The sequence below is a fragment of the Nipponia nippon genome, unplaced genomic scaffold (genome assembly GCF_047370975.1).
Source record: "Nipponia nippon isolate SJK-2023a ecotype South Korea unplaced genomic scaffold, ASM4737097v1 scaffold_2, whole genome shotgun sequence".
NCBI classification, from domain to species: domain Eukaryota; kingdom Metazoa; phylum Chordata; class Aves; order Pelecaniformes; family Threskiornithidae; genus Nipponia; species Nipponia nippon.
This window is the reverse complement of record NW_028262336.1, coordinates 89,231,660-89,245,799: the sequence shown is the minus strand read 5'-3', so window position 1 is coordinate 89,245,799 and position 14,140 is coordinate 89,231,660. Positions and strand designations below refer to the sequence as shown.

The following is a 14,140-nucleotide window of genomic DNA, read 5'->3' as shown; positions in this document are numbered from 1 at the left end:
CACACCTAGAATCCTCTCTGAGGAAGGAGTTTAGCAAGCAAGGGTGTCCTCTCTGAACCTCGTGACTCAACGGGAGCGTCTCCCTGACAGTCTTGTCTGACCCTGTCTCCTATGCAGTAAATAATCAAGTGTACCTTGCCATCAAATCTTGTTAAACCACTGTCACATTTACTATCAAACTTTGTTATCAATAAATGTATTGTTGCTTCTCTCTTACGAGTGAAGTGCACTCTCACTCCATCCGCGACAATACTTTCCCAACTTTTTCAGCTACAAACTGCTTTATGTGTTACTATAGTAGTATAGTCATTCATGATTATCATTGTGGAAGGGCTACTATCTTGCATTTTCCTAAGGAAAACTAAGTGCATAAAAAGAAAGTTGGTAGTAATGATTCCAGCTATTTAAAGGACAGCTCTAGCCAATATATACCTAACAGGAATATGAAACTTAGTTACTGCCAGAGGGGAAAATTGTCCTCTCCTCTAGAATGTAGCTCACAAAATCTAGAACCACAGTCTAACACTAGCTCTTCACAGTATCCATTCAGAATTCCAGATAGTTAATGCAGAGTATCCGGTTTATAATCTTACCTGTACACAATAATGAAAAGAGATTTGAGCTCCCAAAAAATGGGAAAATTAAAGGTGAGGACCAGATCACTTCAGTCTGGCTGTGTGGAGCTTTGCAGAATCCAACCCTTCATTTCCTGGCCTTGGGTAAGAATCTACAGTCCTGTGCTAGGGACACAGTTCCTTCCAGGGAGGGTGGTTGCAATGGTAGTGCTGCGGCAATGATTCCAAAGATACAAATCAGACAAGATCAGTAGGGAAAGTTATTGTCTTTTGTTAAAAAAATAACAGATATTAGAAAAAAATGGACAACGTCTCAGTAATCAAGTCCTTCCTCAGATCTGAAACATAAATAGTAAATTTCAATATGAGAATGATTGTTCTTAGTTTCATTTAACTATATTAAATAAATAGACAATTTGAGAGAAATGGGTGGTAGAACAGGAAAGGAATGTTGTTTGCAGAAGGAGAGGTAAGGAGATCATTAGCTCTTGTAAGGCAGAGCCAAGTAATTATCACCTGTGTAACACAGAAGAACAAGCTTACAATTGCTTGTGAAGAAAATTGTTGTGTTCCATATGACCAATTTTTTTTATTGAATCCTTTATTTTAAATATCTTCTGGAGTTTAACTTTTTAAGCTTATCTTCTGAATGCGTTTTGTATCTCTCCCTAAGGTCAGAAATGGGACAGTTGATCTGTGAAAAACTTTCCCCACTCTACTGACTGTCTTCCTGAGTTTCTCCTGGTATGCGGTGGCTGTTCACTTTCAACTGCATAAAAGTAAGGGTTGTTGATACGTTGAATGAAGTCATATGTTCCAGGATACTTATTTGAACTATCTACTGATTCTGATGGATCTGTTAAAGACATGGAGGTATTTAGAATGATTATGGAGATTTATTGGCAAGCTTTGTGTTTAATGTATATTCAGAATATTCTATTCAGAGTTTATCTGGTTTGCAGAGAGCTTTGATAATGAGTTTGGTGAGCCTTGGGAATCAAGAAGGTTAGCAATGAGAGTTCTGGGAAAGCTTCTTTCAGGTTAAAATCTTTCAGTGCATGTTATTACTCCTGTTCAGTGGCTCTATGTAGGTCTCAGTGTAGTGTGCTGTATTACAAATTACACCATAGTGTTGTAATTTTACTACTACAACTGTTATTACTACCACTTATTACTACTACTACTTACTACTACTACTGCTGCTGCTACTACTGTTATTACATTTTCTCTGTAGCAGTTTTTAGGTGGTTCATGCAAAGTTGTAATCCACATTGTTGGAAAACATCCACATGGGGGCAGGGGTGAGATGGGACAAAAAGTAAAACCCAAAACGAAAAAAAAAAAAAAAAAAGGTTCACTGATCAGGAAACCACTTCAGATAAGTATGCCAAGTGGGGATCTCCCTAAGCTTGACATATGAGAAATTATAAGTCTGGAGATGTTAGTGTTCCACTCCTTTCCAAAGCTTATCTTATCTGCCGTCTTCCTTTGCATAAAATTAAGTGCCCAGAATCCTTTCCTGAATATTGATACCACCTCGATTTCATTAGAAAATGGCAAAAGGTCACTAAAAAAGCCAGCAGTGGGTATTGCCAGTGCATACAAGTATCCAGTGGTCAGACTAACAAGCTGTCTTTGGAATCATTCCCTTTCCTTACCTGATAAAGATTCAAGTCTCTTTTTCCTACAACATGTTGTTTGTCAAAGCTCAGAGGCAGCGTTTCCCCACTCTCAAGTGTCACTGTAATCATTAAATAGTGAGCTCTCTGCCCCTTCTGGTTGTTTTCTTTAGCCTGTTTATTTTCAATTATTTTATATAAAGAATTACAGCTTCAACAGGTATTCAGAAGTTATTATTTCTTTGTGGAGTAGCCAATAAACTTTGATATAGACAATTCTCCAGAAGATGGGCTGAATCCTGAGAAGTTGCATCTCTTAGTCCCTTCTCAGTGACAGAAGTAGAAGGAAGATAAATGTCGAAAGAAAGTCCATTGTCTGGTCTACAGGAAAGTGAGCTTTGCCTCTGAGCTTTGTTTATAACCTCTTCCAGTGGCTGTTTCCTAAAAATGCCTGTCAGTTTGGGTTGCTCATGTGATATGGTTGAAGTAAAAACAATCATGAACTAGTGTTGAGCTGTTCTGCCCTTTCACGACTTGTGCATCCATAGAAACTTCAGGCACTTGAGAAATTTTGGTGCTGAAAAGCATATTCAGACTTTTCAGGATTAGGTTGTTGCTCATCTGGAGGTTTTGGAATATTAGTTTTAGACTTTGGTGCTTTTCTTATTAAAGTGCTCATTTTTAATGGTTTAGATGTATATCTATTTTTAAATGATGGGATCATAGAATAGCTCATGTTGGGACGGACCTCTGGAAACCTGCCTCATCTAACTCTGATCTAAGTGTAGTTACCTTCAAAATTAGATCATGTTGCCTACATCCATCTTCAGTAAACTTCTATATATACACAGTGATAGAGATTTGACAACTTCGTTGGAAATTGTTCCATTACTGGACCATGATTATTGTTTTGTTTCTTTTTCTTTATATCCAATTCATAAGATAGCATCATAGGATCCTAGTGTAATTCAGCAGATCATTTAGACCAACCTCCTGTTGAAAACAGGCTCAAATATGAGGTAAAACCAGGCTGATAAGGTGTTTTTCTTAAAATATTTTTAATACCTCCAAGGATGGAGACTACTAAGCCTCTTTCATGTGCCCAGAAATTTGTTCCAGGAGGACTTGCTTGATGATTTTCCCAAAAAAATGAAGTGAGGCTGACTGACTGTAGTTCTCTGGACCATTTTTTTGGACTTCTTTGAAAATGAATGCAACACTTGCCTTTTCTCCTTCTATCAAGGATCTCCACCAGTCTACATGATTCGTGATTCCTGTTTGGCAAAAACTGTACTAATTGCCTCCCAGACTTTGGGGTGCCCTTCTCCAAGAAAGTCTTTGTAGTTTCTACAACTCTCCAACAGAGATCTGAAGATAGCAATTAGATCCCTACCTCTAGACTTTAGTGTTTTACTGAGTATTAAAAGTGCCTAAACTAAAGCCTTGTAATCATAAATAACCCTTTTAAATTTTGTTTTTCTCCTTTGGTTAAAAAGGGAACAAGACGAGGTTATGATCAGATTCTAGTTATCTCACCTAAGTACCTTTAGTATGGAAAGACTTTTTGCATTTTGGCCTTAGCTAGACCCATCAGACCAGAGCTTTATCTGCTTTAACATGATTTTCTTCATTAAAACAAATGTTATCTTAGACCAACTTAGGAAACAATGAAAGAAGATAATAAAATTGGCACTTGTCTTATTAAAAGAATACAATATAAGGAGCCTTTGCCCTCAACATGTATAGCAAACTAATCAAATATCTGTATTCAGAAGCCTACTCTATAATTTAAAAATAATAATATCACTCAGGCACCTTAGAATAGTTATCTTATTTCTGTGCACTGTTGTATTGTGTGCTTCAGAGCAAGACCAATAAATAAATGACAGTAACTCAATGGAAGTTAATGTCAGACCATTTCTAGAAACATCGTTTTGATCTTAGCTCTTGTTCATCTTATCCAATGAAGTATGAAGATTAATGGACCTTTCAAATATTTTCCATTGTAAGAGGCACTACATGAAAACAAGAAAATGCAAGATGAGTATATATTTTGTTCAGAAAGCTGTGGGAAAGAAGGAATTTAGATATGAGGTAATTAGCAGTGTGAGACTGTTCCCTCTGTAATGGACATAATGAGATAAATTGTCTGGATAAATGGAAGAGAAAAAGCAACATCACTCCCATTGTAGTCTATTATTTGCCTTGTGGAACGAGAAGTGATGGTGGACTGTTACTTAAAAGGTTAAATAAAAGCAGAATCTGAAAAGTCTATTAAGAAGAATATATAGAATATTCTATGCAGGGTAGTGAACATTGTTTCCCCCTACTGATATATAAAATGTAATGTAAATTGATTCTGGATATTTTTCAAGGTAATGTCTTTATTTTCAAAGAAGTGCTTGGTTGTCTTCTTTTTTTTTTTTTTTTTTAATTAATTTGTTTTCCAAACTATACCTTCTATTTTAAAAACAGAGATTTTGGGATGCAAATGATCCTTGTTCCCAGTGACGTTAAAATGAGATTGCCACCATCTGTCAACTGAGTGGTATGGACCTGTATGGCTGTATTAAACCTTTTTCCTTTACAGAGATAGAGATAAGTACAATATATCAGCTAACACATTTTAAACTCTAATCCATTTTTCTTTCTAGCCATGACTTCAATCAAGGAAGTAAAAGAAATATGCTTATTAACTATTTTGGTTCTACTCAGTAAAGAGGGCACAGAGACAAAATGGGTTCACTTATCCAGCTTACAAAGTTGACAAGATGTGACATGAGCTCTGTGAGCCTGGCCACATCATCCATTTCTCAGAATTTTAGAATCACAGAATCGTAGAATCATAGAATGCCCTGAGGGCCCAGGGAGGGATCCAGGAGGATCATCAAGTCCAACTCCTGAATCCACACAGGGCAGTCTAAAAGTTAAACCATATATCTAAGAGCAATGCCTAAACACTTCTCGAACATCGACAGGGTTGGGGCCACGATCACTTCCCTGAGGAGTTTGTTCCAGTGTTTGACCACCGTCTCAGCGAATAACTTTTTCCTAATATACAATCTGAACTTCCCCTGGCACATCTTTAAGCCATTCCCTCACGTCCTATCACTGGACACCAGAGAGAAGAGATCAGCATCTCCCTCTCTGCTCCCCATCATTAGGAAGTTGTAGACAAGTAATGAGGTCACCCCCCAGTCTTCTCTAAGCTGAACAAGCCTCATATACTCAGCCACTCATAAGTCATGTCCTCTAGTCCTTTCACCATCTTTGTTGGAGGTGGTCATAATGCAGGGGATAGGCTGGCCTGATCTTGGTGACTCCTCTGGCATAGATGGATGTCCCTGTCCTTCCAGTTCCAGAGCCTTATATCTGTTGTATAAGGACACCTGGGAAGACAAGGTAGACAAGGAAGAGCTTCTTCCGCTGCCCCAAGGAGAGGCTTGTTTCCATTCAAGTCTATCCCTCAAATTCCTATCTCAAATTCATTAAGAGGGAAAATTTTATCTGTAACCATAACTCTTTTCTACAATATATGAATGGACACTATTTTTTGCATGGGTATAAAACTAAACATGATAAAATCACAAAAGGTTTATAATGAGATAAAATGATTTATTCTGGTGTTTACCATTCTACTGTATGGTTGGAAATAAACTTATATGATGTATATTTATTTTTAATATGAAGTATAGCACATGTATATTCTTTGACTATTCATAGCCTCAGAAAATTAAAAAACCCTTTTTTTCACCAAACCTATAAAGAAATATTGTTAGTGATGCCATAACAATTCATAAGTTTCTCTCCCTTTAGTTTTATGCCTTTTTTTCTTTTTCTGCAATTCTCTTGCCAATTCCATATGCTTTTGGGGTTTGCTTCTAAATGCCGAAATACAAATACAAGGTCATCTTCCTTACAGGCAACAAAATTTCAGACTAAGTAAGGAAACATGGTAGTTAAAACTTCCTTGGAAAAACATAAAACTTCAGAAGATGTTTTAAGATGTGGCCAGTATTATACTGTAAAAGGTAATTAAATTAGTAAAGATGGTAAGATTTGGCTGCATAGACCTTAGCTCAGTTTCATCTGAAATCCTGAGTATATGTAGAAGTCAATCCTTGTTCTGGTAATCAGCTAAAATCCCCGTTCCACACAACATCTCCTTGTATTCAATTGTTGTGGCTTCATTTTTACCATTAACTGCTGCATGCTACATGCCTTCTGTGATGGAGTGACTGCAACAGTCGATGAGGGAAGACTGATCGATGTAATCTACCTAGACTTCTGTAAAGGCTTTGACACCATCCCACACGACATCTTTATTTCTAAATTAGAAAGATATGGATTTGAAGGGAGGACTATTCAATGGATAAGAAATTGGCTGGATGGACGCATCCAAAGAGTTGTGGTTAATGGCTCTATGTCCAGGTGGAGGCTGGTGATGAGTGGTGTCCCTCAGGGCTCTGTCTTGGGACCGGTGCTTTTCAATATCTTTATCAACAACATAGACAGTGGGATAGAGTGCACCCTCAGCAAGTTTGTGGATGACACAAAGCTGAGTGGTGCAGCTGACACACCTGAAGGATGGGATGCCATCCAGGGGGACCTGGACAAGCTTGAGAAGTGGGCCTGTGTGAACCCCATGAGGTTCAACAAGTCCAAGTGTAAGGTCCTGCACGTGGGTTGAGGCAATCCCAGACATGAGTATAGACTGGGAGAAGAATTCACTGAGAGCAGCCACACAGGGAAGGACTTGGGGCTCCTGGTGGACGAAAAGTTGGATATGAGCCAGCAATGTGCACTAGCAGCCCAGAAAGCCAACCATATCCTGGGCTGCATCAGAAGAGGTGTGGCCAGCAGGTCGAGGGAGGTGATTCTCCCCCTCTACTCTGCCCTTGTGAGACCCCACCTAGAGTACTGCATCCAGCTCTAGAGCCCTCAGCACAAGAAAGATGTGGACCTTTTAGAATGAATCCAGAGAAGGGCCACTAAGATGATCAGAGGGCTGGAGCACCTCTGCTATGAAGACAGGCTGAAAGAGCTGGGGTTATTCAGCCTGGAGAAGAGAAGGCTCCAGGGACACCTCTTAGTGACCTTCCAATACTTAAAGGGGGCTTATATAAAAGAAGGAGAGAGACTCTTTATAAGGGCAGATAGCAATAGGACAAGGGGGAATGGTTTCAAACTGAAAGAGGGGAGATTTAGATTAGATATTAGGAAAAAATTCTTTACTCAGAGCGTGGTGAGGCACTGGAACAGATTGCCCAGAGAAGTTGTGGATGCCCTATCCCTGGCAGTGTTCAAGGACAGGTTGGACGGGGCCCTGAGCAACCTGGTCTAGTGAAAGGTGTCTCTGCCCATGGCAGGTGGGTTGGTGTAAGATGATCTTTAAGGTCCCTTCCAGCCCAAGCCATTCTATGATTCCATGAAAGACTTTCCTTCAGGTCAACTTTGTTTCCAAATGTCTATATGAATGATTCCCTTCAATGTATTCTTGGTAAGGGAAATTGCTTCTGTTTGAACTCTGCACTTAAAAGACAATTGTAGATTGATAAACTCTAAATTCGGTTGTCAGATGTTTGCACACTTCTTTTTTAAAAAAGCAACAGAAAACAAGACGTAAATGCCTGCCTACCTCATAGTATTTAAACTAGTGTTTACACATCTTCCTCTTCTAGTGTCTGTTCAATACATTTTAATTATTCATGTGCAATGTGAGTCCTCTGTTTTGGGATTTTTTTTTTCTGCACAAGAAGGGCAATATAGTAATGTATTTTATGTAGCTTTTCATTTACTTTTCCCTTCCCTTCCCTTCCCTTCCCTTCCCTTCCCTTCCCTTCCCTTCCCTTCCCTTCCCTTCCCTTCCCTTCCCTTCCCTTCCCTTCCCTTCCCTTCCCTTCCCTTCCCTTCCCTTCCCTTCCCTTCCCTTCCCTTCCCTTCCCTTCCCTTCCCTTCCCTTCCCTTCCCTTCCCTTCCCTTCCCTTCCCTTCCCTTCCCTTCCCTTCCCTTCCCTTCCCTTCCCTTCCCTTCCCTTCCCTTCCCTTCCCTTCCCTTCCCTTCCCTTCCCTTCCCTTCCCTTCCCTTCCCTTCCCTTCCCTTCCCTTCCCTTCCTTCCTTCCCTTCCCTTCCCTTCCCTTCCCTTCCCTTCCCTTCCCTTCCCTTCCCTTCCCTTCCCTTCCCTTCCCTTCCCTTCCCTTCCCTTCCCTTCCCTTCCCTTCCCTTCCCTTCCATCTTTTATGCCATTTGTCAGTTATTTGAATTACATCATTGGCATCACCCAGTGCTTGTGAAGAAGGGCTACTTTTAAGGGGCATGTCTGCAAGAGCAGGACCCATGTATTTTCCAAATCAAAACAAAGACAATTCTTTTTTTTTTTTTTCACTATCTGAAGTCTGTGGTTATATAATTCTTCATTTTCTTAACAGAAAGAGCATATAATTATATAATATATATAATTACATTATATTTACGTGAAGCATAAATCTCAAGTATCTCCGCACTAGGTCTCCTTAATTTTTCTTTTTTTTTTTTTTTCTTAGCTTGAAAATGGCACATTTGTACCATTTTTGCAGTACAAATTGCTATATTAAGCAGAAAGTGACAAGACTCGACTAAGCTAGTCATGGGAGTCAGTGTTTTCAAGCTTCACTCTGTTAATATCTTGAGGAAAAAACCACAAAAAGTACATTTTGGTATAATTCATCCACTACAAAATATAATGTCAAAACATAGATGAAAAATAAAGAGGAATTTCAAAAAGGTTTAGTAAAGAAGAATCTAGTATTTGTCATTAAAATATATATTTAAATTCTTGTTGAATGCAATAACCTATTTTCCATAATCTTATTCTGTGAGTAAGTCTACGCAGAATGCATTAGATTCTGATATCTGAAACTTAGCTGACATTATTAGCGTTAAATCCTTCAGTCTGTTTTCCTTCTATATGGTGTTACCAAAAAAAAAAAAAAAGAGAGAATTAAGATGTAAAAGATAATTAAAAAAAAAAAAAAGGAATGTGACTCAGGCAGAATATTTTCTATATGGATTTATAGCCTAAACACATGTAATTACAGCACAGCATCTGTAGGCTTCCATTAGAGTCAAGTGAGATATACTAGCATGGAAAGGTTTTCTTCTGCAAATTGCTGCAGCAATATGACTTTATTTTGTCACTTATTTCTAACTGAAGTAGGTGTATAAACACTGATTCCTCTGCCTTTGATCTCTTAAACACATTAGAAAAAATGTTTCAAACAAAAAGCGGGATTTCGGGGATCTTTGCAGTTACCGTTCTGGGAAATGTAGGTCACACAACAGAAATGTTAATTAGACAGGGGACTGCAAAAACATTTTGAGCTCTTTAACTCTTGTCATAGCCATCTATTATAAAAGGAACAAGTTGATTTTAATGTTTGTTGAATTAAAAAATATTGCAGCAAGCTAACCTTGGGCCCTCATTTCCATAATTGGCTCTTGCATGCTGTGTATTATTTGACACATTCATTTTTTGAAATTCTAAAGCAGCATCAAACATAACCTGCAAATTAACATTTCATTTCTTATCATGCCTTTCTTCAAGTAGTCAGGTTATCGTGAAAATTACCCCTTTCATAACCAAGATTTCACTGAGGGATGTAGTCCTTAAAGTTATTTAAAGGGAGGAAAAAAAAGAGACATCAAGATTTAGGTGTTTTTTCTTGTCCTTGAAAAATAGGCAAGACACTTCTATTAGGTTTTAGTAAGAATTAATATTTTACTGCTTACCTTGCTGCTATAGATAAAAAAGTTATGATTTTGTGAAACCACTTAATTTCAAGGGAGAGCTAGTGTGAGTGTATCTTAGAACTGATACTACACAGGGCAGAGTTTCTGTTCTCTTCCATTAGCAACTTAGTTCAGGAAATAGATCCAAGCAAGTAGCTCTGTGTGCCCATAGCCTTCAAGTCAAAAATAAAAACATGCAAGGGCCAATATTGCTTTAGGTTACCACATGACCATACCTTGGTATTTCTTAACGTCTAGTTGACCTCTCAGGCAAAATGATACTTTGATGAAGCGATACTGTGTTCTGGACTGTAAAAGTGTTTGATTGACTCCAGCATGTAGAGAAAGCAGATTATCCTATCTATGTTTCAAATCATCACGTAGAAAAGTATGATGGAACTTTATATCCTGTTCCAACTATTTCTATGTTTTGACACACTAAATTATTGACTGTGTTCACTTGTTCTAATAGATGCTTGTGTTTTTCAACAGTGTAGTCATGAACATTATAAAAAGGAAAGAGGGTTTTTCTATTAAATTGATCTGAGTATCTTATGTCAGGAGTGTCCATTTACAGGACTACAGATAGACAAGAATGAACTAATTAGAATGGCTTGAAATTTGGAATAGGACTAAGTGAGGCTGGGGCCTATGCTGAAAAAGGAGAGGGAAAAAACCCACCTCAAAAAAGCTGCAGGAAATAAAGATATAGAAGACAGAAGAAAACCAGACATATGTTCAGACTGAAAGACATCATGTTTGTCCTAATTTATACTGAAGCCTAGCACAGCATTTAGAGCAAGTTCAGGGAGATATGAAGTTTCATTCTCGTCCACCCAGGTTAACAACCCTTCATAGATTTTTCAAGTTTCAGCCAAGGCATCATCCCCCTAATCCTGAATTTCTTTGTGGAAGCTCTTAAATAGCATACAGAATATCGAATGACTTTCAGAAGTAAAATTACCTCCGAAATGTAGACAACTAACTTTGGTTGATGAAATAAATGTCCCTTCCAGGGTGAGGTGAATCATTCTTCAAACTCATTCTCAATAGAGATTTTCCTCTATTGACTTTTGTAAAAAAAATTAACATCTACCATGTGTGTAGACCTCTCAGTCTTGATACAGGTGCTCTCTTGATTTAGGTGTTCTCATATAATGTCATTTTGCATATTCTATGGCATCTGAGATATCTGCACAGAACTGGCACATATGAACAGAACATTTGGAAGTCAAGTGGGTATCCAGTAACTTATTAAATGCACGAGATGGTTAAATTAAACCCTATATTTAGACATTTTAATTTAGGTTTCTAAAAGATGAAGATGAATCCTCCACATCAAGACAGATCACAGAATCACAGATTCACTGAATGTGTGAGGTTGGGAGGGACCCCTGGAGGTCATCTGGTCCAACCACTTTGCTCAAGAAGGGCTACCTAAAGCCAGTTGCCCAGGGCCATGAATATCTCTAAAGGAGTGAGACTCCACAAACTCCCTGGGCAACCTGTGTCAGGACTCAGTCACCCTCACAGTAAAAATGAGTTTCTTCATGTTCAGACAGAAACTCCTGTGTTTCAGTTTGTGCTCATTGCCTCTGGTGCTCTCACAGGGCACCAACGAAAAGAAGCTGTCTTCCTCCTCTTTGCACCCTCTCTTCAGTTATTTATATACATTGATAAGATCCCCCTGACCCTTCTGTAGGCTGAAGAGTCCCAGCTCTCTCAGCCTTCCTTCATAGGAGAGGTACATCAGTCCCTTCATCATCCATGTGGCCTTTCATTGGACTCTTACCAGTATATCCATGTCTCCCTTGTACTGAGGATCCCAGAACTGGACACAGAACTCCAGGTATGACATCACCAGCACTGAATAAAGGGAAAGGATCACCTTCCTTGACCTGCTGGCAACACTTTGCCTAATGCAGCCCAGGATACCATTTGCCTTCTTTGCAGCAAGAGTGCTTTATTGGCTTGTGTTCAACTTGGTGTGCAGTAGCACCTGCAGGTTCTTTACTGCAAAGCTGCTTTCCAGCTGGGTGCCTCCCAGCATATATTGGTGCATGAGGTTATTCTTCCCCAGGTGAAGGACTTTGCACTTCTTGTTGAACTTCATGAGGTTCCTGTAAACCCATTTCTCCAGACTGTTGAGATCCTTCTGGGTGGCAGTATAACCTTCTTGCATATCAGCCACTCCTTCCCATTTTCGTGGAATCACAGAATCATAGAATACCAGGTTGGAAGGGACCTCAAGGATCATCTGGTCCAACCTTTCTAGCACAATCTAGACGAGATGGCCTACCACCATGTCCAGCTGAGTCTTAAATGTGTTCAGCGTAGCGGAGTCAACCACTTCCCTGGGGAGATTATTCCAATGATTGACTGTTCTCTTTGTGAAAAATTTACCTCTCGTGTCCAATCGGAATCTCCATGGGAATAACTTGTACCCGTTATCCCTTGTCCTCACCATGTGACGCCTTGTAAAAAGGAAGTCTCCATCTTCTTTGTAGCTCCCCTTAAAGTACTGGTACATGGTGATGAGATCACCTCTAAGCCTCCTTTTCTCAGTGCTGAACAAACCCAGTTCTTTCAGCCTATCCTCATACGGCAGGCTTCCCAGACCCTTGATCATCTTGGTGGCTCTTCTCTGGACCCATTCCAGCCTGTCCACATCTTTTTTGTATAATGGGGACCAGAACTGTACACAGTATTCCAGGTGTGGCCTGACAAGCGCTGAGTAGAGTGGGATAATGACTTCTTTATCTCTGCTGGTGATGCCCTTTTTGATGCAACCCAGCATCCTATTGGCCTTCTTGGCCACAGCAGTACACTGTTCACTCATGTTGAGCTTCCTGTCCACCAGGACCCCCAAGTCCCTTTCCATGGAGCTGCTCTCCAGGCAGGTGGATCCCAGTCTGAGCTGCACTCTTGGATTATGTTTTCCCAGGTGCAAGACCTTACACTTGTCCTTGTTAAACTTCATAAGGTTCTTGTTAGCCCACTCTTCCAGCCTGTCCAGGTCTTCCTGCAGGGTGGCTCTCCCTTCCAGAGTGTCTACTTCCCCACTCAATTTGGTGTCATGTGCAAACTTCATCAGGCTACATTTGATCCCATTATCCAGGTCACTTATGAAGATATTGAATAGCGTTGGGCCCAGTATCAGTCCCTGGGGGACCCCACTTGTGACAGGTTGCCAGTTTGAAAAAGTTTTGTGTCATCAGCAGACTTGCTGAGGGTGCACTCGGTCCCATCATCCAGATCATTAATGAAGATGGTGAACAGGACTGGACCCACTGTTGATCCCTAGGGTGCGCTACTAGTTACTGGCCTCCAGCTAGACTTTGCACTGCTGATCACCACCCTCTGGGCCCAGCCATTCAGCCAGTTTTCAGTCCATCTTACTGTCTGCTCATCCAGATGATACTTCAAAAGCTTCTCTATGAGGATCTTATGGGAGATAGTGTCAAAGGCCTTACTGAATTCTAGGTAGAGAATATCCACTTCTCTCCCTTCATCTACCAGGACAGTAATTTCATCATAGAAGTTTAACAGATTTGTCAAGCATGGCTTCCCCTTCGTGAAGCCATGCTGACTATTTCTCATTATTTTCTTGTCTTCCATGTGTCTGGAAACGGTTTCCAAGATTAGCTGCTCCATCACATTCCCAGGGATCAAGGTGAGGCTGACCAGCCTGTAATTCCCTTGGTCCTGTTTCTTACCCTTCTTGAAGATAGGAGTAACATTTGCCTTCCTCCAGTCTTCAGATTATCAAGAGTGGCCTCACAGTGACATCTGCCAGCTCCCTCAGCACTTGTGGGTGCATCTCATCAGGGAGCATGGACTTATGCACACCCAGTTTGCTTATCTGTTCCCTGATCTGATCCTCTTCTACCAAGGGTACAACTTCCTTGCCCCAGCCTTTCCCCCTGGTCTCTGGGACCTGGGATTCCTGAAGGCTGGTCTTGTAAGTAATGACTGAGGCAAAGAAGGCCTTCAGCACTTCAGTCTTTTCCAAGTGCTGTGTAACCAGGTCCGCTACGTCACTGAGCAATGGGCCCACATTTTCTCTAGTCTTCCTTTTGTTGCCTATGTACTTATCAAAGCCCTTCTTGTTGTCTTTGACATCTCTGGCTAAATTCAGTTCCATTTGAGCTTTAGCTTTCCTAACTTCATCCCTGCATT

General features: G+C 40.1%; 1 long non-coding RNA gene across 1 annotated transcript in view; it reads left to right on the top strand.

The window, feature by feature from the left end:
- The window catches only part of LOC148055870 (uncharacterized), an 89,901-nt gene that overhangs the window by 49,161 nt on the left and 26,600 nt on the right, over nt 1-14,140 (top strand). Inside the window, exon 2 of the long non-coding RNA XR_015704730.1 lies at nt 1,249-1,354. This is a non-coding gene — a long non-coding RNA (uncharacterized LOC148055870). The remainder of the gene's footprint in view (nt 1-1,248; nt 1,355-14,140) is intronic.